Raw genomic sequence first — 22,948 nt, 5'->3', positions numbered from 1 at the left:
CCGTAAAGGAGGTCTCCGGAGCTGCGCTGCCTGAATGCACTCCGGTAACCTCAGTCAGTGGCTCCCGCTGCCGGGAGCGGACGTGTTCCCGGCAGCGTGAGCTTACAGCAGCCATGCACAGCTGTCACCATCTCCAGATGTGACAGCTGTGCATGGGAGATCAGCGCAGGAACGTGGACAGGTAACTACTTTTTTTTAGTAAACTAAGAATTAAATAAAATGGTGTTTTATTTCAAATAAATTATTTTTTTCTGGGTGTAGTGTGTTTTTTCTTTTTAACACTTTGTAGGTTAGTAATGGGGGTGTCTTATAGACACCCATCATTACTAACCTGGGCTTCATGGCAGCTGGCGCTGACATGAACCCCACCACTATTACCCCCTGCCACCGCACCAGGGCAGCGTGGAAGAGCGAGGCTAAGTGCCAGAATTGGCGCATCCTATGGATGCGCCATTTCTGGGGCGGCTGACGGCTGGTGTTTCTAGCCTGGGAGGGGGCCAATATTCATGGCACCCTTCCTGAGCTATTAATATCAGCCCCCAGCTGTCTGCCTAGCCTTTGCTAGCTATTAAAATAGGGGGGACCCCACGTCATTTTTTTGGGGGGGGTCCCCCATTTTAATAGCTAGTAAAGGCTAGGTATTCAGCTGGGGGCTGATATTAGTAGCCTGGGAAGCTCCGTGGGTTTTACCCCCTTCCCAGGCTTCAAACATCTGCCCCAGCCGTCTGCTTAACCTCCGCTAGAGACTAAAATTATGGGGGATCCCACGCCATTTTTTTTTAAAATAAATCCTTTATTTTAACACTAAATGACATTTGAGGACTTAATAAAGATGCAGTCCCTAAATTATTATTTATTTTTTAATAAATTTTTCCCAAAACTTTTGACGTGGGCTTCGCCATATTTTTGTATGCCAGCCAGGTACAGCATCCAGCTTCTATGAACGCGCCATTTTCCGGGGCGGCCGCGGACTGCAATTTTCAGCGGGTGGGGGGGGGGCAGAAAGCTTGGGCCTCCCTGCGCTGCAGATTCCATCCCCCAGCTGCCTAGTTGTACCTGGCTGGACACAAAAATAGGGAGAAGCCCCACGTTTTTTTTTTTTTAATTATTTCATGAAATTCATGGAATAATTAAGAAAAAAAGGGCTTCCCTATATTGTTGTGTCTGGCCAGGTACAAATAGGCAGCTGGTGGTTGGGGGCAGCCCGTTCCTGCCTGCTGTACCTGGCTGGACACAAATATAGTGTGAAGCCCCACGTCAATTTTTTTTTAATTATTTCAGGAAATTCATGAAATAATTAAAAAAAAATTATGTGGGGCTTCGCCCTATATTTGTGTCCAGTCAGGTACAGCAGGCAGGAACGGGCTGCCCCCAACCACCAGCTGCCTATTTGTACCTGGCCGGACACAACAATATAGGGAAGCCCTTTTTTTTTAAATTATTTCATGAAATAATTAAAAAAAAATTGACGTGGGGCTTCGCACTATATTTGTGTCCAGCCAGGTACAGCAGGCAGGAACGGGCTGCCCCCAACCACCAGCTGCCTATTTGTACCTAGCCGGACACAACAATATAGGGAAGCCCTTTTTTTCTTAATTATTCCATGAATTTCATGAAATAATTAAAAAAAAAAATGTGTGGCGCTTCGCCCTATTTTTGTGTCCAGCCAGGTACAACTAGGCAGCTGGGGGCTGGAATCTGCAGCGCAGGGAGACCCAAGCTTTCTGGGCCCCACCCGCTGCAAATTGCAGTCCGCAGCCGCCCCGGAAAATGGCGCGTTCATAGAAGCGCCATCTTCTGGCGCTGTACCCAACTCATCCAGGGCCCTGGTGCGGTGGCTCATTGGGTAATAAAGGGGTTAAGGCCAGCTTGGCATTATCAGCTGGCCCTAAGCCCGAAATTCATGGGGTCACGCCAATATTAGACATGACCGCCATGAATTTCTAGTAAAGTATTTAAAAAAAACACAAACACCCAGAAAAAAGTCCTTTAATTGAAATAAAGACACAATTCTTTATTGTTCTAAATTAAACCATACTTACAGTCACGCCCATTCCAGCTGAAGCCAACGATCTCCTGCAATAAAAGTAAAATAATAAAGCAACCTCATCCTTACCTTTCCATGGTTCCCAGGACAGCTTCAGCTCTGCTACATCGAGATGACAGGCTGGACCGCAGCAGAACGCTGCCATCCAGCCTGTCATCCCGCAGACACTGAGAAGCGCAGGCATGCTTGCGCTCCTCAGTGTCTCGCTGTGACGGCATCCAGATGAGCTGAGGTCATGTCCAATGAACTCAGCTCACCTCATGCACGTCACTGACGGCGTGGGAAAATTCTCCTGCACTCAGCGCTTCAGCGTGAGAATTCTCCCACGCTGTCAGTGACGTGCATGAGGTGCGCCGAGTTCATTGGACATGACCTCACCTCATGCACGTCACTGACAGCGTGGGAAAATTCTCACGCTGAAGCGCTGAGTGCAGGAGAATTCTCCCACGCTGTCAGTGACGTACATGAGGTGAGCCGAGTTCATTGTCGGCTCATCTGGATGCCGTCACAGCCAGACACTGAGGAGTGGAAGTATGCCTGCGCTTCTCAGTGTCTGCGGGATGACAGGCTGGATGGCAGCGTTCTGCTGCGGTCCAGCCTGTCATCTCGATGTAGCAGAGCTGGAGCCGTCGTGGGAGCCATGGAAAGGTAAGGATGAGGTTGCTTTATTATTTTTCTTTTATTGCAGGAGATCGTTGGCTTCAGCTGGAATGGGCGTGATGGTAAGTATGGTTTAATTTAGAACAATAAAGAATTGTGTGTTTATTTCAATTAAAGGACTTTTTTCTGGGTGTTTGTGTTTTTTTTAAATACTTTACTAGAAATTCATGGTGGTCATGTCTAATATTGGCGTGACCCCATGAATTTCGGGCTTAGGGCCAGCTGATAATGCCAAGCTGGCCTTAACCCCTTTATTACCCAGTGAGCCACCGCACCAGGGCCCTGGATGAGTTGGGTACAGCGCCAGAAGATGGCGCTTCTATGAACGCGCCATTTTCCGGGGCGGCTGCGGACTGCAATTTACAGCGGGTGGGGCCCAGAAAGCTTGGGCCTCCCTGCGCTGCAGATTCCAGCCCCCAGCTGCCTAGTTGTACCTGGCTGGACACAAAAATAGGGCGAAGCTCCACGTTTTTTTTTTTTTAATTCATGAAATTCATGGAATAATTAAGAAAAAAAGGGCTTCCCTATATTGTTGTGTCCAACCAGGTACAAATAGGCAGCTGGTGGTTGGGGGCAGCCCGTTCCTGCCTGCTGTACCTGACTGGACACAAATATAGGGCGAAGCCCCACATCAATTTTTTTTAATTATTTCATGAATTTCCTGAAATGATTTAAAAAAAATTGACGTGGGGCTTCGCACTATATTTGTGTCCAGTCAGGTACAGCAGGCAGGAACGGGCTGCCCCCAACCACCAGCTGCCTATTTGTACCTGGTTGGACACAACAATATAGGGAAGCCCTTTTTTTCTTAATTATTCCATGAATTTCATGAATTAAAAAAAAAAAAACGTGGAGCTTCGCCCTATTTTTGTGTCCAGCCAGGTACAACTAGGCAGCTGGGGGCTGGAATCTGCAGCGCAGGGAGGCCCAAGCTTTCTGCCCCCCCCCCCCCCCGCTGAAAATTGCAGTCCGCAGCCACCCCGGAAAATGGCGCGTTCATAGAAGCTGGATGCTGTACCTGGCTGGCATACAAAAATATGGCGAAGCCCACGTCAAAAGTTTTGGGAAAAATTAATTAAAAAATAAATAATAATTTAGGGACTGCATCTTTATTAAGTCCTCAAATGTCATTTAGTGTTAAAATAAAGGATTTATTTTAAAAAAAATTGACGTGGGGCTTCGCCCTATATTTGTGTCCAGCCAGGTACAGCAGGCAGGAACAGGCTGCCCCCAACCACCAGCTGCCTATTTGTACCTGGCCGGACACAACAATATAGGGAAGCCCTTTTTTAAAAAAATTATTTCATGAAATAATTAAAAAAAAATTGACGTGGGGCTTCGCACTATATTTGTGTCCAGCCAGGTACAGCAGGCAGGAATGGGCTGCCCCCAACCACCAGCTGCCTATTTGTACCTGGTTGGACACAACAATATAGGGAAACCCTTTTTTTCTTAATTATTCCATGAATTTCATGAAATAATTAAAAAAAAAAATGCTTGGGGCTTCGCCCTATTTTTGTGTCCAGCCAGATACAACTATGCAGCTGGGGGCTGGAATCCGCAGCGCAGGGAGACCCAAGCTTTCTGGGCCACCCCCGCTGCAAATTGCAGTCCGCAGCCGCCCCAGAAAATGGCGCGTTCATTGAAGCGCCATCTTCTGGCGCTGTACCCAACTCATCCAGGGCCCTGGTGCGGTGGCTCACTGGGTAATAAAGGGGTTAAGGCCAGCTTGGTATTATCAGCTGGCCCTAAGCCCAAAATTCATGGGGTCACGCCAATATTAGACATGACCACCATGAATTTCTAGTAAAGTATTTAAAAAAACACAACATCCAGAAAAAAGTCCTTTAATTGAAATAAACACACAATTCTTTATTGTTCTAAATTAAACCATACTTACCATCACGCCCATTCCAGCTGAAGCCAACGATCTCCTGCAATAAAAGTAAAATAATAAAGCAACATCATCCTTACCTTTCCATGGCTCCCACGACAGCTTCAGCTCTGCTACATCGAGATGACAGGCTGGACCGCAGCAGAACGCTGCCATCCATCCTGTCATCCCGCAGACACTGAGAAGCGCAGGCATGCTTGTGCTCCTCAATGTCTGGCTGTGACGGCATAAAGATGAGCCGAGGTCATGTCCAATGAACTCAGCTCACCTCATGTACGTCACTGACAGCGTGGGAAAATTCTCCTGCACTCAGCACTTCAGCGTGAGAATTTTCCCACACTGTCAGTGACGTGCATGAGGTGAGCTGAGTTCATTGGACATGACCTCACCTCATGTATGTCACTGACAGCGTGGGAGAATTCTCACGCTGAAGCGCTGAGTGCAGGAGAACTTTCCCACGCTGTCAGTGACGTGCATGAGGTGAGCTGAGTTCATTGGACATGAACTCGGCTCATCTGGATGACGTCACAGAGAGACACTGAGGAGCGCAAGCATGCCTGCGCTTCTCAGTGTCTGCGGGATGACAGGCTGGATGGCAGCTTTCTGCTGCGGTCCAGCCTGTCATCTCGATGTAGCAGAGCTGGAGCTGTCCTGGGAACCATCGAAAGGTAAGGATGAGGTTGCTTTATTATTTTTCTTTTATTGCAGGAGATCGTTGGCTTCAGCTGGAATGGGCGTGATGGTAAGTATGGTTTAATTTAGAACAATAAAGAATTGTGTCTTTATTTCAATTAAAGGACTTTACTCTGGGTGTTTGTGTTTTCTTTTAACTTTGACTATGGGGTTAGTAATGGGGGTGTCTTATAGACGCCTCTCCATTACTAACCTGGGCTTGATGTCAGCTGGCATTATAAGCTGACATCAACCCCAACCCTATTACCCCCTGCCACCGCACCAGGGCAGCGTGGAAGAGCGAGGCTAAGTGCCAGAATTGGCGCATCCTATGGATGCGCCATTTCTGGGGCGGCTGACGGCTGGTGTTTCTAGCCTGGGAGGGGGCCAATATTCATGGCACCCTTCCTGGGCTATTAATATCAGCCCCCAGCTGTCTGCCTAGCCTGTGCTAGCTATTAAATTAGGGGGGACCCCACGTTATTTTTTTGGGGGGGTTCCCCCATTTTAATAGCTAGTAAAGGCTAGGTATTCAGCTGGGGGCTGATATTAGTAGCCTGGGAAGCTCCGTGGGTATTACCCCCTTCCCAGGCTTCAAACATTTGCCCCAGCTGTCTGCTTAACCTCCGCTAGAGCCTAAAATTAAGGGGAACCCCACGCCAATTTTTTTTTAAATAAATCCTTTATTTTAACACTAAATGACAAGTACAGTAATCAACACTGTCACTGTACTTCATATATATGTGACTGACATGTTTCTATCTATCTAATCTATGTGTGATTCTCTATTCTTTCTGTTCTAAATTGTCGGGTACAGATGCTGAATTGCCGGCCGGCTTTCTTAAAGAGACGGTGCATGAAAACACTATTATTTTTTTATATAAATCCTTTACACTAAATGACAAGTACAGTAAGCAACACTGTCACTGTACTTCATATATATGTGACTGACATGTTTCTATCTATCTAATCTATGTGTGAAGCTCTATTCTTTCTGTTATAAATTGTCGGGTACCGCTGCTGAATTGCCGGCCGGCTTTTTTAAAGAGACGGTGCACGAAAACACTAATATTTTTTTTAATAAATCCTTTACACTAAATGACAAGTACAGTAAGCAACACTGTCACTGTACTTAATATATATGTGACTGACATGTTTCTATCTATCTAATCTATGTGTGATTCTCTATTCTGTCTGTTATAAATTGTCGGGTACCGCTGCTGAATTGCCGGCCGGCTTTTTTAAAGAGACGGTGCACGAAAACACTAATATTTTTTTTAATAAATCCTTTACACTAAATGACAAGTACAGTAAGCAACACTGTCACTGTACTTCATATATATGTGACTGACATGTTTCTATCTATCTAATCTATGTGTGATGCTCTATTCTTTCTGTTGTAAATTGTCGGGTACCGGTGTATGCCGCTGATGAATTGCAGGCTTTTCATGTCATTCTACATTATTCTTAGTTGTTTTACTTCATGTAGAATTAACCTACAAGGAAAGAAAGGGTTTATTTTCATTCCGATATTTGTGTCCCATTGACTTGCATTGGTTTCCGGTATCGGAATCGGCGATATCCGATACTTTTTGGGTATCGGCCCGATCCAATCCGATACGATATTTCCTGATATCGGAAGGTATCGCTCAACACTATTGATGATAAGACACAATGGACAGAAAGTCAGGAGGAGGACCAGGGTGCGGAAGTGGAAGACGAAGCGGTGGACAATGAAGTCACTGATCCGACCTGGCAAGGGGACATGCAGAGCGAGGACAGCAGCATACAGGGGGAGGGAGGCGTAGCACCACAATAGGCAGGAACAAGCAGTGTGGTGGCCACAGACACAAGGCGGGCAACTGCTCCGCGGAACACCAACATGACGGAAGTTGCCAGTTCAACTGTTAGGTCTTTCCAAGTCTGGTTCTTTTTTAAAGACTGTTTAGATAACCCCAAAAAGGCCATTTGCAACATCTGCCAGGCCACCATCAGCAAGAGCACCAAAACTACCAGCCTGACCACCACCAGCATGCTCAGGCGCATGACAGCAAAGAACCTGACTAGCTGGGCCGAATGCCAAGGTCCAGAAACAGTGTCTGTGGGTGACACCACTGCCTCTTCCGCTGTTGTGCGTGCACTCCAATCCTTTTCCATGGTGCATGTGAAGATGCCTCCCACCCTGTACCTGTCATTGCAGACTTGCAACCATCACCGTCCACGTCTTGTCCCTTTGCAGCGTTCAGTTGTCCCTACCCCAGTCCCTGGAATGCAAGCGCAAGTATATAGCCAGTCGCTCACCCACCCACCCACAGGCTGCAATACTATACTGCCAAATTTTTGACAGCTGCTTGTGACTCGCCCCCTGAGCCGTGGGGCACTCGGATCCGGGCAATTAGGGAAACGGTGGGAGTAGTAGTGGCAACCCGGTTCCGTGGCTCAGGGTAGTCAGGCCAGTGGTAGTCCGTTATGTGCTGATGTTTATGTCCGACTACGCCACCCGTGGATTGCGGTTATTAGGAACCGCCGCTGCATGCAGACCGCTGGGGCTGATGAGGTGTGCAGCTAGGGTAGTGTGACTCCCCACGGGAAGAGTGCGGCCCCAGGGCAGTATAGTGGATGGTGGGAGTGATGGTAGTGAGAGTCCCAGTGCTGATAGTGCTGGAGGAGCAAGGAGCACACAGACAACAGGTTGCAGTCCAGGGTCTTTACTAAAACAGGTAAACTGACCCACAAACAGTCCCAGCTAGGAGGGGACCTGGATGTCTGAGAGCAACGGGGAAATTGGCCCTGGTCAGGGTGAGGGTGTAGGCCTACCGTGCTTTCTGCGCTCCTTCTGGCTATCTCCTCGTTATAGGGTAACTGCCCACGTTTCCGAGCTTTCGGTGTATTCTCGCCTGTATGGCCTGCGACGTGGGTTCCTTTCTGCTCCCAGCCTTGTACGGCTTTACTGGTCCCTTCGGTTGTGGCAGGGCCTCCAGGCTTCTTAGGCCAAGGAATATACAGTCCCCTGCGGACTGGTTATCTGCTGGAGGATGTAGAATCCTCCCAGCCTCAGACACCAAAGTCTGGTAAATTAAGTCCTTTATCTGCCAAGACAGGCTCTCTTCGCCTCTTGTCTCTGGCTTGTGGCTCTCGTCCTGCCACACTTCCTCTTAGGTGCAATACAACTGTCTGTCCCTGCTCTGCTCTGGGACACGTCTCATTGCTGAGACAGGCCATCAAGTTCTCCCTAACCCTGCCCCCAGCACCAGCTTTTCTGGGGCAGCCTGCTCCCCCTACTGGCCTGAGACAGGAGGCATTGCATGCTAATGTTCCCCTGACTAGAGAACCTCCCCCTTGCTCTCAGACACAGCTTTATTTACACTTGTGGCATCCAGGCCAGGGTGACACATTCCCCCCTAGTGAAATTTAGTACTCCGGGACTAAACAATAAACAAAGACAATATTCATAACAATAAAACATTAATAGACAGACGACGCACAAATTGAGTTCTTAAGGTCACAGTGTGGTCTGTGACCGGGTGTCCAAATCACCAGCACAACGGGGAGCCTTAACCAGGTGGGAGTCTGTCCTACCCCAAGTCCTTCACAGTCTTAGTTCATTCCTGGGTTAGGCTCCAAACGCAGTCCATACAAGGTCCCGGTTATAAAAAGTCCATAACCTTTGAGTCCTTACGGTAGCTGCAAGAAACTGAAACACAGAATTACCAAACAAGCATGTAACTTGGCAAACAATTCAACATTTGGCAACAGGGTCATTTACAATTTTAGCGCGCTCTATATTCTCCAGCGAGCGGGTATCTGCCCCTTTGTGCTCCTGGTTGACCTACGTAGCCCACTGTCTGGTGGTGGACCAACCTGGCTTTCCCCACTAGCGTTAGGGGTACAGCTACCAGCTGGGTGTACAGGTAGGGCAGGCAGCTATCTGCGAGTCCTTTGGCTTACCGCAGGCATGGCAGGCTCACTGTCAGCAGAGGGTTGACTCTCCTGGGCTGCTGGTACAGGCTCTTCTGCCCTGGAACTGCTTGCTCCTCTTCACCTTCCGGCTCTGGTGTTGGTTGTTGCTGTGCCGGTTGCAGGAAATGCAGGACGGGTACCACTATGGCATCATTTATGCGAGTCCAGGACTGAGGGAACTCTCCGAGAACGGTGCTGATCATTTCTTCCTTGTCCTCTGCGGGTTCAAGGTCACTCTGATCCTCTTCTGCACTACGGAGTTGCTCGGGGCACCTTTTGAGGTGGTCTCTGGAGACGACACTAGTGGTTTCTCCTCCGTCCTTGGTGATTACGCACACCTTTGGGTTGTCGTGGTCAGACTGCAGTACGGTGTAGGGTTCCCTTTCCCACTGGTCGTCCAACTTATGTAGCCTTCTTTTTCGCTTTAGGACTTGCTCACCAGGTTCTAGGGGACCAGCAGGGGCGTGTTGATTGAAGAGTTTTTCTTGCCTCTCTCTCACCTGGGCCAGGCTCTTCTCCACACTCTCCTGTACCTTCTTGTACTGCAGTTGCCTTTCCGTATCCCAGTCCGCATCCGGGGAGGTGTCCTCAGGTATTAGGACTCCCATCTCCAGGTCTACGGGCAGCTTACCTGGTCTAGCTCGCATCAGGTAAGCCGGGGTGCAGTTTGTAGCATTCACCGGGATATTGTTGTATAGGTCTATTAGGTCCGGCAGTTTTTCTGGCCACAGGCTGCGTTCCTCCAGGGGCAACGTCTTCAGGAGATCAATGACCATATTGTTCATCTTCTCACACATCCCGTTGGTTTGTGGATGGTAAGGCGTTGTCCGAATCTTCTTACAGCCATAGAGGTTGCAGAACTCCTGGAAGATTTCAGCCTCGAACGCTGGACCCTGGTCTGTCAGGACCTGTTCCGGATACCCGTGTGGACGGCAGAAATATTGCTGGAAGGCTCTGGCCGCTGTTTGGGCTGTCAAGTCTTTTACCGGGACCACCACTAGAAAACGGGAATAGTGGTCCACGATTGTCAGGGCATAGATGTATCCAGACCGGCTTGGAGCCAATTTGACGTGGTCCAGAGCTACCAGCTCAAGAGGCTGCGTGGTGACGATGGGCCTCAAGGGTGTCTTCTGGCTGGTGCGGTCCTTCCTCCTCAGGTGACAAGGGCCACAATCTCTGCACCACTTTTCTACAGCTCCTCTCATGCCGACCCAAAAGAACCTTCCTCTTAGCAGGAACTCCAATTTCTTCCATCCGAAGTGTCCCGCTCTGTCATGGTAAGCCCCCAGGACCATGGCTGCATCCCGTCTTGGGACCACGACTTGCCAGGTCAGCTCGTGCGTCCGGTGGTTAACAATCCTTCTGCACAACTTGCCTTCGTAGAGGAACAGCTTGCTCTTCTCCTTCCATAGCTGCTTGGCTTCCTCTGGGGCATCTGGATCTAAGCGGGCGTCTTCCCGGGTCAGCAGATCTTTCACCAGGCGGACTGCAGGGTCACTATCTTGGGTCTCGGCCCAGCTGTGGTGAGGTAGGGGATTGATTATCACAGTGGTTAGATCCTCCTCCTTCACGCGGTGAGAGTATTGAGCGGCTCCATACCGGTGAAACGCGGGGAGTTCTACCTCCTCCAGCTCTTCTGGGTCTTCGTCACCTTCAGGTAAGTGAGGCATCCTTGATAGGGCGTCCGCGTTGGCATTGGTTTTGCCTGCCCGGTACTTGATCACGAAGTCATAGTTTGAGAGACGGGCCATCCACCGCTGTTCTAGGGCACCCAGTCTTGCATTGTCCAGGTGTGTCAACGGGTTGTTGTCCGTGTACACGGTGAACTTCGCGGAGGCCAGGTAATGCTTGAAGCGTTCCGTCACGGCCCATACCACCGCCAAGAATTCTAGCTTGAAGGAGCTGTAATTCTCCGGGTTCCTCTCGGTGGGCCTCAGCTTCCGGCTGGCGTACGCGATCACCCTTTCTCTGCCCTGTTGGTTTTGGGACAGTACAGCTCCCAGTCCCACATTACTGGCATCTGTGTGGAGAATGAAAGGCTGGCCATAATCAGGGTAGGCCAAGATCTCGTCCCCTGTGAGGGCCATCTTTAGCTGGCGGAAGGACTCCTCTTCCGGTTTATCCCACTTGAAGGGCGGCTTTTGGCTCCTGGACTTAGAATGTCCGATCAGGAGGTCCTGCATAGGAGCTGCCATCTTGGTGAACCCGGGGATGAACCTTCGGTAGTAGCCTACCAACCCGAGAAACTGTCTCACCTCTTTGATGTTCGAGGGTCTTGGCCAGCTCTTGATTGCCGTGACCTTGTCAGGGTCGGGGGCCACTCCTTCCGCGCTTACCACATGCCCTAGGTACTGGACCTTTGGTTTCAACAGGTGACACTTCAATGGTTTCACCTTCAGGCCGTAGCCTGCCAGGGCTTCGAACACCTTGGCCAGGTGCTTTAGGTGGTCCTCGTAGGTCTTCGAATAGACGATCACGTCGTCCAGGTAAAGGAGAACCGTCTCGAAGTTTCGGTGCCCTAGACAGCATTCCATCAACCGCTGGAAGGTCCCTGGTGCGTTGCAGAGCCCGAAAGGCATACAGTTGAACTCACTCAGTCCCATCGGGGTGGTGAAGGCGGTCTTCTCCTTGTCAGCCTCTGCCACAGGAACCTGCCAGTACCCGCTAGTAAGGTCCAAAGTAGAAAAGAAGTTAGCTGATTTTAGTGCGGCTAAAGACTCCTCTATTCTAGGCAACGGGTATGCGTCTTTGTGGGTGATACGGTTGATTTGTCTATAGTCTACACACATTCTCATGGTGCCGTCTTTCTTTTTGACCAGAACCAAGGGGGCTGCCCAGGGGCTACAGCTGTCTCTAATGACCCCAGCTTCTTTCATCTCTCTTAGCATGCCCTTTGCGTTCTGATAATGTGCAGGGGGTACAGGTCTGTGCCTCTCTTTTATTGGTGGGTGGCTCCCTGTGGGGATGTGGTGTTCTATCCCTTTTACTCTGCCGAAGTCTAGCGGGTGCTTACTAAAGACTCTCTCGTGCTCCTGTACCACCCGGTAGACTCCTTGTTTTTGGTGCAGGGGAGTGGAGTCAGCACCCACATTGAGTTTCTGGCACCAGTCCTCCTTTTGTTTCTGGGAGCCATTACCCTCCGCCTGAGGAGATGGAGGCAAGGGTTCCACGGCCCTGATAGCTTTGTGTTCGACAACAAACAGTTTGGCGAGTGTAGCGTACCTGGGTAAGTGTACCTCCCTCTCCCCAATGTTGAGGATGCGGACGGGCACCCTCCCATGACGGACATCAACCACCCCCCGGGCTGTCAAAATGGTGGGCCTGCTGTCTGAGTACACGGGTTCTACCATGGCTTGGTAGTCTCTACCTCTCAACCCGATTGCAGTCCGACACCAGATCATCATTTCACTTTTGGGAGGCATGGAAATGGGGAATGGGTCACTCAGTCTTACGCTACCGATCTCACCACCAGACAGTTCTACCTGCTGCCGTCTCATCAGGGCTTTTATCTCCTTGTTGAGGACTCTCTGTTGGCTGGAACTAGCATTCACCGCCACCTGTTGTAAGATTACAATTACCTCTGAAAGACAATTTTCAATTACGTTAGTACCCACAGTTATTTTAGGGTGACTTTCACGACAGTCAATGTCCACAATAATTACTCCCTGTGCCGGCAGTTCAACTTTACCAATTTTAATGGTCATCTCCTTGAACCCCATCTGCGGCACGGGTAAGCCATTACTAGCGATGATGCTCAAGTTACTGTCTGGATACCGTGTGATATCAGCATCAGTCCAATACTGCTTAAAAAGTACATAAGGGATAGTGGTTACTTGCGACCCAGTATCCAGCAAGGCGCTCATGGGGATACCGTCCAGCACCACGGGTAAAACCGGGCGCCCCCCAACGTACTTATCACGCCAATTATAAGGGCCTGGTGATCTTATGCCTGGGGGTTGGCCCTCTGCCCCAGGTTGGACCCGTTTAAATTACAGTACCTGGAAATGTGTCCGGGCTGGTTGCATCGACGGCAAATGGGCTGTCCATCCTCTGCGTAGCGGTCTGTGGGCCTCCCTCGGAACGACGGGATCCTCCTCTGTCGACGCCACGGGACATCCTCCGGACTTGAAGCCAGCTCGATGGGTCTTGACGGGTCCACTTGCATCGCCTGGACGGTCCTGGTCAACGCCGCGACACTCCTGGTCAGCTCCTGGACTTGGTGGTGCAGGTCTTTCGACGGGGCTTGGTTCAGGGCCTGTGCATCAGCCTCCACGGAGTCCATAGAGGAGGGCGCCGCCTCCTGATGGTAGGTGAGAGCAGGGCACCGGGGGTTTATAGCGCCACTAGTTGCAGATTCACGGAGCACCCTTATGGCCCTGTCCTTAAATTGGGCAAAGGTCAGGTCGGGGTTCTGAAAGAACATGAGGCGCAGTTGGGCCCTGTGGGCGCTAGACAGCATACCTTCTATGAATTGTTCTGTTAGCAGCTTATCCATTTCCTGCACACTGCCAGGGTCAGTTTGTTGAATAGCCCTCAAGGCTTCCTGCAGATTTAGGGCATAGTCTCTGATGCTGTCCTGTGCCCGCTGCTTACATCCATAGAACCTCATTTTAATCTCAGCGGAGGTACGTGTGTCAAAGGTACCCCGCAGCCGGGCCAGAATACCCTTCACAGTCCTTTTCTCCTCAGTGGGCCATGATTTTACCTCCCTTTGGGCTGCGCCAGTTAACTGCCCTGTCAATATGCTGACCTTCTGTTCCTCTGTCAGGGGGTAAACGTGGAACAAACTGTATAGCCTTTCCTTGAAGTCAGTTAGGGCATGGGGCTCCCCTGAGTATTTGGGCAGCCAGGCCGCTCCAGGGATGTAGGGCAGGGAAAAGGGCATCAGCGCTGCTGCAGCTGCTTTGGTGGTAGTGGGGGCCTCTGTGTCCGACATCTTCCTCCCCCCTAGTCAAGCGTGGCCTACCTTCCGACGATCCTCTTCTGTAGGCCGCGGCTCCGCTGCTGCTGCTATGGACGAGGACCTGGCGTCGCGTCCTGGTGACGTCAGCGTCGCTCTCTCTCCCTTCCAGGACCTTGCGCAGCGTCGGTGCGTGGGGCGGAGCTTCGGATCTCTCGCGGTTTTGACGTCCACGCCCCTCTTCTTCCCGCGCGGCGTCCTGGAGATGGCGTCCGATGGCGGGAAACAGCTGCAGATGGCGGGAAGACGGCAGAAGACGGCGGGAAAAGGTCCAAGATGGCGTCTGATGGCGGGAATCGGCTCCGGATGGCGGGAAACGACTCCGGACGGTGGGAAACTTCGCCACAGGTAAATTACAAAAGTCTTTTTCAGGCACGCAGTACCCGGTGGTTGCGGGCACGAAATCCTGCCGACTACGCCAAAGCTGACTCGCCCCCTGAGCCGTGGGGCACTCGGATCCGGGCAATTAGGGAAACGGTGGGAGTAGTAGTGGCAACCCGGTTCCGTGGCTCAGGGTGGTCAGGCCAGTGGTAGTCCGTTATGTGCTGATGTTTATGTCCGACTACGCCACCCGTGGATTGCGGTTATTAGGAACCGCCGCTGCATGCAGACCGCTGGGGCTGATGAGGTGTGCAGCTAGGGTAGTGTGACTCCCCACGGGAAGAGTGCAGCCCCAGGGCAGTATAGTGGATGGTGGGAGTGATGGTAGTGAGAGTCCCAGTGCTGATAGTGCTGGAGGAGCAAGGAGCACACAGACAACAGGTTGCAGTCCAGGGTCTTTACTAAAACAGGTAAACTGACCCACAAACAGTCCCAGCTAGGAGGGGACCTGGATGTCTGAGAGCAACGGGGAAATTGGCCCTGGTCAGGGTGAGGGTGTAGGCCTACCGTGCTTTCTGCGCTCCTTCTGGCTATCTCCTCGTTATAGGGTAACTGCCCACGTTTCCGAGCTTTCGGTGTATTCTCGCCTGTATGGCCTGCGACGTGGGTTCCTTTCTGCTCCCAGCCTTGTACGGCTTTACTGGTCCCTTCGGTTGTGGCAAGGCCTCCAGGCTTCTTAGGCCAAGGAATATACAGTCCCCTGCGGACTGGTTATCTGCTGGAGGATGTAGAATCCTCCCAGCCTCAGACACCAAAGTTTGGTAAATTAAGTCCTTTATCTGCCAGGACAGGCTCTCTTCGCCTCTTGTCTCTGGCTTGTGGCTCTCGTCCTGCCACACTTCCTCTTAGGTGCAATACAACTGTCTGTCCCTGCTCTGCTCTGGGACACGTCTCATTGCTGAGACAGGCCATCAAGTTCTCCCTAACCCTGCCCCCAGCACCAGCTTTTATAGGGGCAGCCTGCTCCCCCTACTGGCCTGAGACAGGAGGCATTGCATGCTAATGTCCCCTGACTAGAGAACCTCCCCCTTGCTCTCAGACACAGCTTTATTTACACTTGTGGCATCCAGGCCAGGGTGACACACTTGCACTTGAAATATGGCCTTTTAGGCTCGTGGAGGTGGAAGCTTTCCAGCCGGGTATCCATACACGTCCCCAGCCACCATTATTTCTCCTGGTGTTGTCCCCGCCTTCCACCAGCACGGGTCCCAGAACTTTACCCGTGCCCTCCTCAGCGCACTTAGTGTGAAGGACCGCCTAACCACAAACACATGGACAAGTGAATGTGGCCAGGGATGGTACATCTCACTGACACATTTCACTGGGTTAATATTCTGGAAGCCGGGACCCAGTGGGACCTTGGGACGGAATGCGTACTCCCGACGCAGAGGATTGCAAGCCCTGGGTCAACCAGGGTTGCCCCCACATTCTACAGCTCCTGCACCACCTCCTCCTCTTCAGCCTCCATCTCCATCACTTGATTCATTTTTTTCAGGAGATATTCCAGATTATGTACTAAAACTTTGTGGGTGCCAATAACAATAAGCAGGACTGTATGCTTAGTTGACAAACCACACACCATTGCAGAGTTGTTGAAAGCTGTGTCAGAGAACCTGGTGGCGGCTCTGAAGCTAGGCAAGCTCACACGCGAGCCATTCCTGGCCCATGTACTCAACTTAGTGGTTCAGCTGTTTCTCAAAACCTACCCAGGTCTGCCACAGCGACTTGTGAAAGTACGCTGCATGTGTGCCCATTTCAGAAAGTCAGCTACAGCTTTCACCGCTCTGGCAGGGCTTCAGCAGCTTTCAGATCACCGACTAGTGTGCGATGTGACCACGGATTGGAAATCAAAGTTGCAGATGTTTGGAATGATTTTGAGCAGCAGAGAGCAGTTGAGTACCAGCTTCAATACGCCCGTCGGCATTCAGGTCAGCCTCCGCACATAAGAGCTGATGAGTGGGCATGAATGTCTGACATCTGTGCCGTCCTCCAAAACTTTGAGGACTCCACCAAGATGGTGAGCGGCGATGACGCCATAATTAGCATCATCATCCCGCTTCTCTGTGTACTGGAACAATCGCTGCTCACAATTAAAGAGGAGGCATTGCAGGTGGAGCAAGGAGCTATACAGGGTTATGCTACTCAGCCCAGCCTCATCTCATCCCGACGCGGATTGGGTGATAATGAGGAGGAGGAAGAGAACATGGACAAAAGTCCTCTTGATGAGAACAGGGAAGTCTTGGCTGTTGGCAGTCTGGCACACAAGCCGACTTGGGCATTACAGAAAACTGGCACGGCACGAGAGAAGTCTTGTAGACAGAGGTGTGAGGTTCTGATTAAGGAGAATGTCAGTCTTAGATCAGTTGCAGAACGGAGGGCATGGGAGGGGTGATACACAGAAATGAGGGAAGAGATATAGGCCGGTGCAGAACTGTGGAGAGCTTGGTGGGTGAAAGAGATGAGTTTGTATTGTATTCTGTAGTGATTGTTTAACCTAACCAGTGCAATGACTCGCAAAGGGTAGAGGCTTCGGTGAAGCGGCTTAATAATAATAATTAGGGTTGAGCGAGTATGTTCTGTCCGAGTATGCTCGGGCCGAGCTCCAAGTATTTACAGCTGCTCAGTGATATGGTTGAATCGCTCCTGGGTGCATGATTTGCAACTGTTTGACAGCTTTATTACTTGTGAGGAATGTGTAAGAAATAGACATTACTTCCATGTAATAAAACTGTCAAAACAGTCGCAAATCATGCACACGGGAGCGATTCAACCATATCACCGAGCAGCTATAAATACACGGAGCTCGGCCCGAGCATACTCGCCGAAAGGGTTAATAGAACATACTCGCTCAACACTAATAATAATCTTTTTATTTATATAGCGCCAACATATTCCACAGCGCTTTACAATTCAGACAATTTATAGACATTATGGGCACTGTCCCCATTGGGGCTCACAATCTACATACCCTATCAGTATGTCTTTGGAGTGTGGGAGAAAACCAGAGAACCCAGAGGAAACCCATGCAAACACAGGGAGAACATACAAACTACTTGCAGATGTTGTCCTTGGTGGGATTTGAACCCAGAACCCCAGCGCTGCAAGGCTGCAGTGCTAACCACTGAGCCACCGTGCTGCCCTTTATAGAAATACGACTCTGGCTGCTACATTCAGAAAGGATTGGAGAAGAGAGTTTGTTTAGAGGGAAATTGATTAGAAGATAGCTGCAGTAATTAATCAGAGACACAGTAAGAGTTTTTACAGTATCAAAGGTGCGAAAAGGTTGAATTCTGGATATGTTTTTAAGGTGCAGGTGACATGTGTGGGAGTTATGGTGGCACCACCTAAAAGAAATTGCAAAGTCAGGTATAGGTAGGATAGTAAAAGTCAGATATAGGTAGGTTAGTAAAAGTCAGGTAAAGGAAAGGTAGGTTAGATGGCTACGTGCGGCCTCCTGCTGTGTATAGATGGCTACGTGCGGCCTCCTGCTGTGTATAGATGGCTACGTGCGGCCTCCTGCTGTGTATAGATGGCGCCGTGTGGCCTCCTGCTGTGTATAGATGGCGCCGTGAGGCCTCCTGCTGTGTATAGATGGCTATGTGTGGCCCCCTGCTGTGTATAGATGGCTATGTGCGGCCTCCTGCTGTGTATAGATGGCATCGTGCGGCCTCCTGCTGTGTATAGATGGCGCCATGCAGCCTCCTGCTGTGTATATGGCTACGTCCGGCCTCCTGCTGTGTATAGATGGCTACGTGCGGCCTCCTGCTGTATATAGATGGCTACGTGCGGCCTCCTGCTGTGTATAGATGGCTACGTGCAGCCTCCTGCTGTGTATAGATGGCTACGTGCGGCCTCCTGCTGTGTATAGATGGCTACGTGCAGCCTCCTGCTGTGTATAGATGGCGCCGTGCAGCCCCCTGCTGTGTATAGATGGCTACGTGCGGCCTCCTGCTGTGTATAGATGGCTACGTGCAGCCTCCTGCTGTGTATAGATGGCGCCGTGCAGCCCCTGCTGTGTATAGATGGCTACGTGCGGCCTCCTGCTGTGTATAGATGGCTACGTGCAGCCTCCTGTTGTGTATAGATGGCGCCGTGCAGCCCCCTGCTGTGTATAGATGGCTACGTGCGGCCTCCCGCTGTGTATAGATGGCTACATGCTTCTTCCCGCTGTGTATAGATGGCTACGTGCTTCCTCCCGCTGTGTATAGATGGCTATGTGCGGCCCCCTGCTGTGTATAGATGGCTACGTGCGGCCTCCTGCTGTGTATAGATGACTACGTGCTGCCTCCTGCTGTGTATAGATGGCTACGTCCGGCCTCCTGCTGTGTATAGATGGCTACGTGCGGCCTCCTGCTGTATATAGATGGCTACGTGCGGCCTCCTGCTGTGTATAGATGGCTACGTGCAGCCTCCTGCTGTGTATAGATGGCTACGTGCGGCCTCCTGCTGTGTATAGATGGCTACGTGCAGCCTCCTGCTGTGTATAGATGGCTACGTGCGGCCTCCTGCTGTGTATAGATGGCTACGTGCAGCCTCCTGCTGTGTATAGATGGCGCCGTGCAGCCCCCTGCTGTGTATAGATGGCTACGTGCGGCCTCCTGCTGTGTATAGATGACTACGTGCAGCCTCCTGTTGTGTATAGATGGCTCCGTGCAGCCCCCTGCTGTGTATAGATGGCTACGTGCGGCCTCCTGCTGAGTATAGATGGCTACGTGCGGCCTCCTGCTGAGTATAGATGGCTACGTGTGCTCAATATTAAGTCATCCAATGTTAGGCTGTGTGCCCACGATGCAGAAATGCTCCAGATTTTTTTTGAGCGTTTCTGCATCTCCCTGGCAGAAAAAACGCATGCGGATTGTACATGCGGATTGTACATGCGGATTGTACGTGCGTTTTTCCTGCCAGGGACAAGCGGATGTGATGCGTTCTTCACATGCATTTTCGCATGCGGGTTGTCAAGCGTTTTCCAAGCGATTTTAGCATCACTTGGAAAAGTACTTGACAACTTGGTCACACTATATAAATACATGCAACCGGCAAGGATTTATATAGTGTGACCGAAAGAATGGTAAAAAATAAATATACTTACCTTCTGATGGCCTGCCGACGTCAGCGGTCGCGTGACCCGTCACATGACTAAATGACGTCACCACAGGTCCTTTAGTCTACCGCGAGCTGCCGGCGAGGCAGGACGCATCGGATAAAGACACCGGGGGCCATCAGAAGGTAAGTATAATATTTATTTTTTATTTTATTCTTTTTTTTACAGGTTCCATGGTACTCGGGTCCGGAGGAGAGTCTTCTGTTCTCCAAACCCGGGTACCATCCGCACATTGAAACGCATGGAATCCGCATGTACAGATGCAGTGATGCGGATACCATGCGTTCCAATGCAAGTCAATGGCGGCGAAAACGCAGCTCTTCCGCAAAATAATTGGTAGTGCTGCGGATTTTTCCACAATGATACCAAGCGGAAACGCTTAAAAAACCCATAGTGGGCACACAGCCTAAAAAAAAATATTATAAATTATTATTATAATTAATATATTAATATTGTGCCAAATTAATTTCACGTGAACTATCACATGATCTATCACAGGTGATCATGTGACATGTGATACATCAGGTGTGCGTGTGCGTGTGTGTGTGTGTGTGGGGGGGGGCGCGCCTTCTAAACTGCCCGGGGCCCTTGCTACTCTTAATCCACCCCTGCACCCTCCACACTACTTATATGCACATGTAGCTCTTTCACGGACTGTTCCTCCATTACTGAGAAATCAGCTTTTAAATTGGTATGCAAATGAGGCTGAAGAGCTATGGTAGATCTGAAGCCTCTGAATGGTATAAGTATATACAGTACAGATAAATCCAGAGTCTTATCGGTGACATGTTCTTGCTGATCATAGTCATTCACTTTCCCTTCTCTCCTCTATTTAGCCCAGATCACCGTGATAACTTCTTCCATCCACGATGTGTCTCTGCAGAACTTAATGCACAGACGTCTTTGGATTATTATTTAACCGGCACTTTTCCCACTTTTTCCCACCTCTACACAAACTGCATAATGCTATAACCATCTCTAGTGCCCTGGAGAGTAATAATGCCCTCTCTGTTGCCCCACACAGTAATAGTACACCCCTCTTTGCCTTTATACAGTAATTGTGTCCAGCTCTCTGCCTCCATATACTAAAAGTCTCACGTCTGAGCTTCCACATGGTAAAAATGCCCCCATTGTGCTACTATATAGAAATATTAATCTTTCTAGGCACATTAAGGAATAGTTCCCACTCTGTGCCTCTATATAGTAATAATGCACCCCTCTGTGCCTCCATATAGTAATAATGCCCCCTCTCCCCTCTGTGCCTCCATGTAGTAATAGTGCCTCCTCTGTGTCTCCATATGGTAATAATGCCCCCCTATGTGTCCCCATATAGTAATAGTGCCCCCTCCGTGCCTCCATATAGTAATAGTGCCTCCTCTGTGTCTCCATATAGTAATAGTGCCTCCTCTGTGTTTCCATATAGTAATAGTGCCCCCTCCGTGTCTCCATATAGAAATAATGCCCCCTCTGTGCCTCCATATAGTAATAGTGCCCCCTCTGTGTCTCCATATAGTAATAGTGCCCCCTCCGTGTCTCCATATACAAATAATGCCCCCTCTGTGCCTCCATATTGTAATAATGCCCCCTCCGTGCCTCCATATAGTAATAGTGCCTCCTCTGTGTCTCCATATAGTAATGATACCCCCTCTGTGTCCCCATATAGTAATAGTGCCCCCTCCATGCTTCCATATAGAAATAGTGCCTCCTCTGTGTCTCCATATAGTAATAGTGCCTCCTCTGTGTTTCCATATAGTAATAGTGCCTCCTCTGTGTCTCCATATAGTAATAGTGCCCCCTCCGTGTCTCCATATAGAAATAATGCCCCCTCTGTGCCTCCATATAGTAATAGTGCCCAATCTGTGTCTCCATATAGTAACAGTGCCCCCTCCGTGTCTCCATATAGAAATAATGCCCCCTCTGTGCTTCCATATAGTAATAATGCCCCCTCCGTGCCTCCATATAGTAAGAGGGACCATCCAGCTTTTTATCAAGGGGAGGGACCTTTATCAAGGAGAGGGACCATCCAGCTTGTTACGGAGGAGAGTAAACATCCAGCTTGTTATGGAGTTAAAGGATCATCCAGCTTGTTATGGAGAAGAGGGACCAGCCAGCTTGTTATCATGGAGAGGGACTATCCAGCTTGTTATGGAGGAGAGGGACCATCCAGCTTGTTATGGAGGAGAGGGCATTTGCAGCTTGCTATGGAGGAGAGGGACCATCCAGCTTTTTATCAACGGGAGGGACCTTTATCAAGGAGAGGGACCATCCAGCTTGTTATCGAGGAGAAAAAACATCCATCTTGTTATTGAAGAGAGGAACCATCCAGCTTGTTATGGAGGACATGAACCATCCAGCTTGCTGTGGACGAGAGAGACCATAAAGCTTGTTATGGAGGAGAGAGACCATAAAGATTGTTATGGAGTAGAGGAACCATCGAGCTTGATATGGAGGAGAGGAAACATCCAGCTTGATATGGAGGAGAGGAACCATCCAGCTTGATATGGAGGAGAGGAACCATACACCTTATCATGTAGGAGAGGGTCAATCCACCTTGTTATGGAGGAGAGGGACCATCCAGCTTGTTATTGGCACACAGTTCTTTATCTCTGATAGTATCTGGCTGCATTAATGCCTATTATAGGGACAGCACTCACATGAAATGCACCATCAATGCTGAGCCTTACGTGTAGAGATGTTATAACAACATCTGCTCCATCCAGACAACGTCTATTTCAGGGAAGACCTTGTATATGTTGACAGGACAATGGTAAACCACATCCTGCATACATCACACACCACGGCTCTGCAGAAAAAGAGTCCTGGTGATGAACCGGCCACCTGCAGTCCAGACCTTTCACCAATAGAAAATATTGTGAGCATCATGAAACAAAAAATCCGACAAAGGAGGAGCAGTGAGAATCCGACATCAGACAAGAATGGGTCAACGTTCTTCCCTCAGAACTCCAGCGATTATGTCCTCCCTTCCCCCAATGGGGGAAATCCCAAAGCAATTAGGACAACAGTAGAGAAAAACAGGAGCTAAATACCCCATAAGTAATAGCAACAACAAATATAATGCGCATAAAATATGTATTAACTTTATTAAACACTTAAAAAAAATAATAGAGTAACATGAAAAGTATACATGGTTGCTGGTGAAAAACACAAAAAAGTGTAACCACACTGGCAAAGTTCAGATGTCAATACAACAGAAGCAATTGAATAAATATATAACACATGAAACCACATGAGTGTATCAGTCATGTATGGTGA

Source organism: Phyllobates terribilis, unplaced genomic scaffold (genome assembly GCF_046119375.1).
Source record: "Phyllobates terribilis strain yellow unplaced genomic scaffold, ASM4611937v1 Scaffold_19__1_contigs__length_20705806, whole genome shotgun sequence".
NCBI classification, from domain to species: Eukaryota; Metazoa; Chordata; class Amphibia; order Anura; family Dendrobatidae; genus Phyllobates; species Phyllobates terribilis.
Note: the sequence above shows the minus strand (reverse complement) of the source record.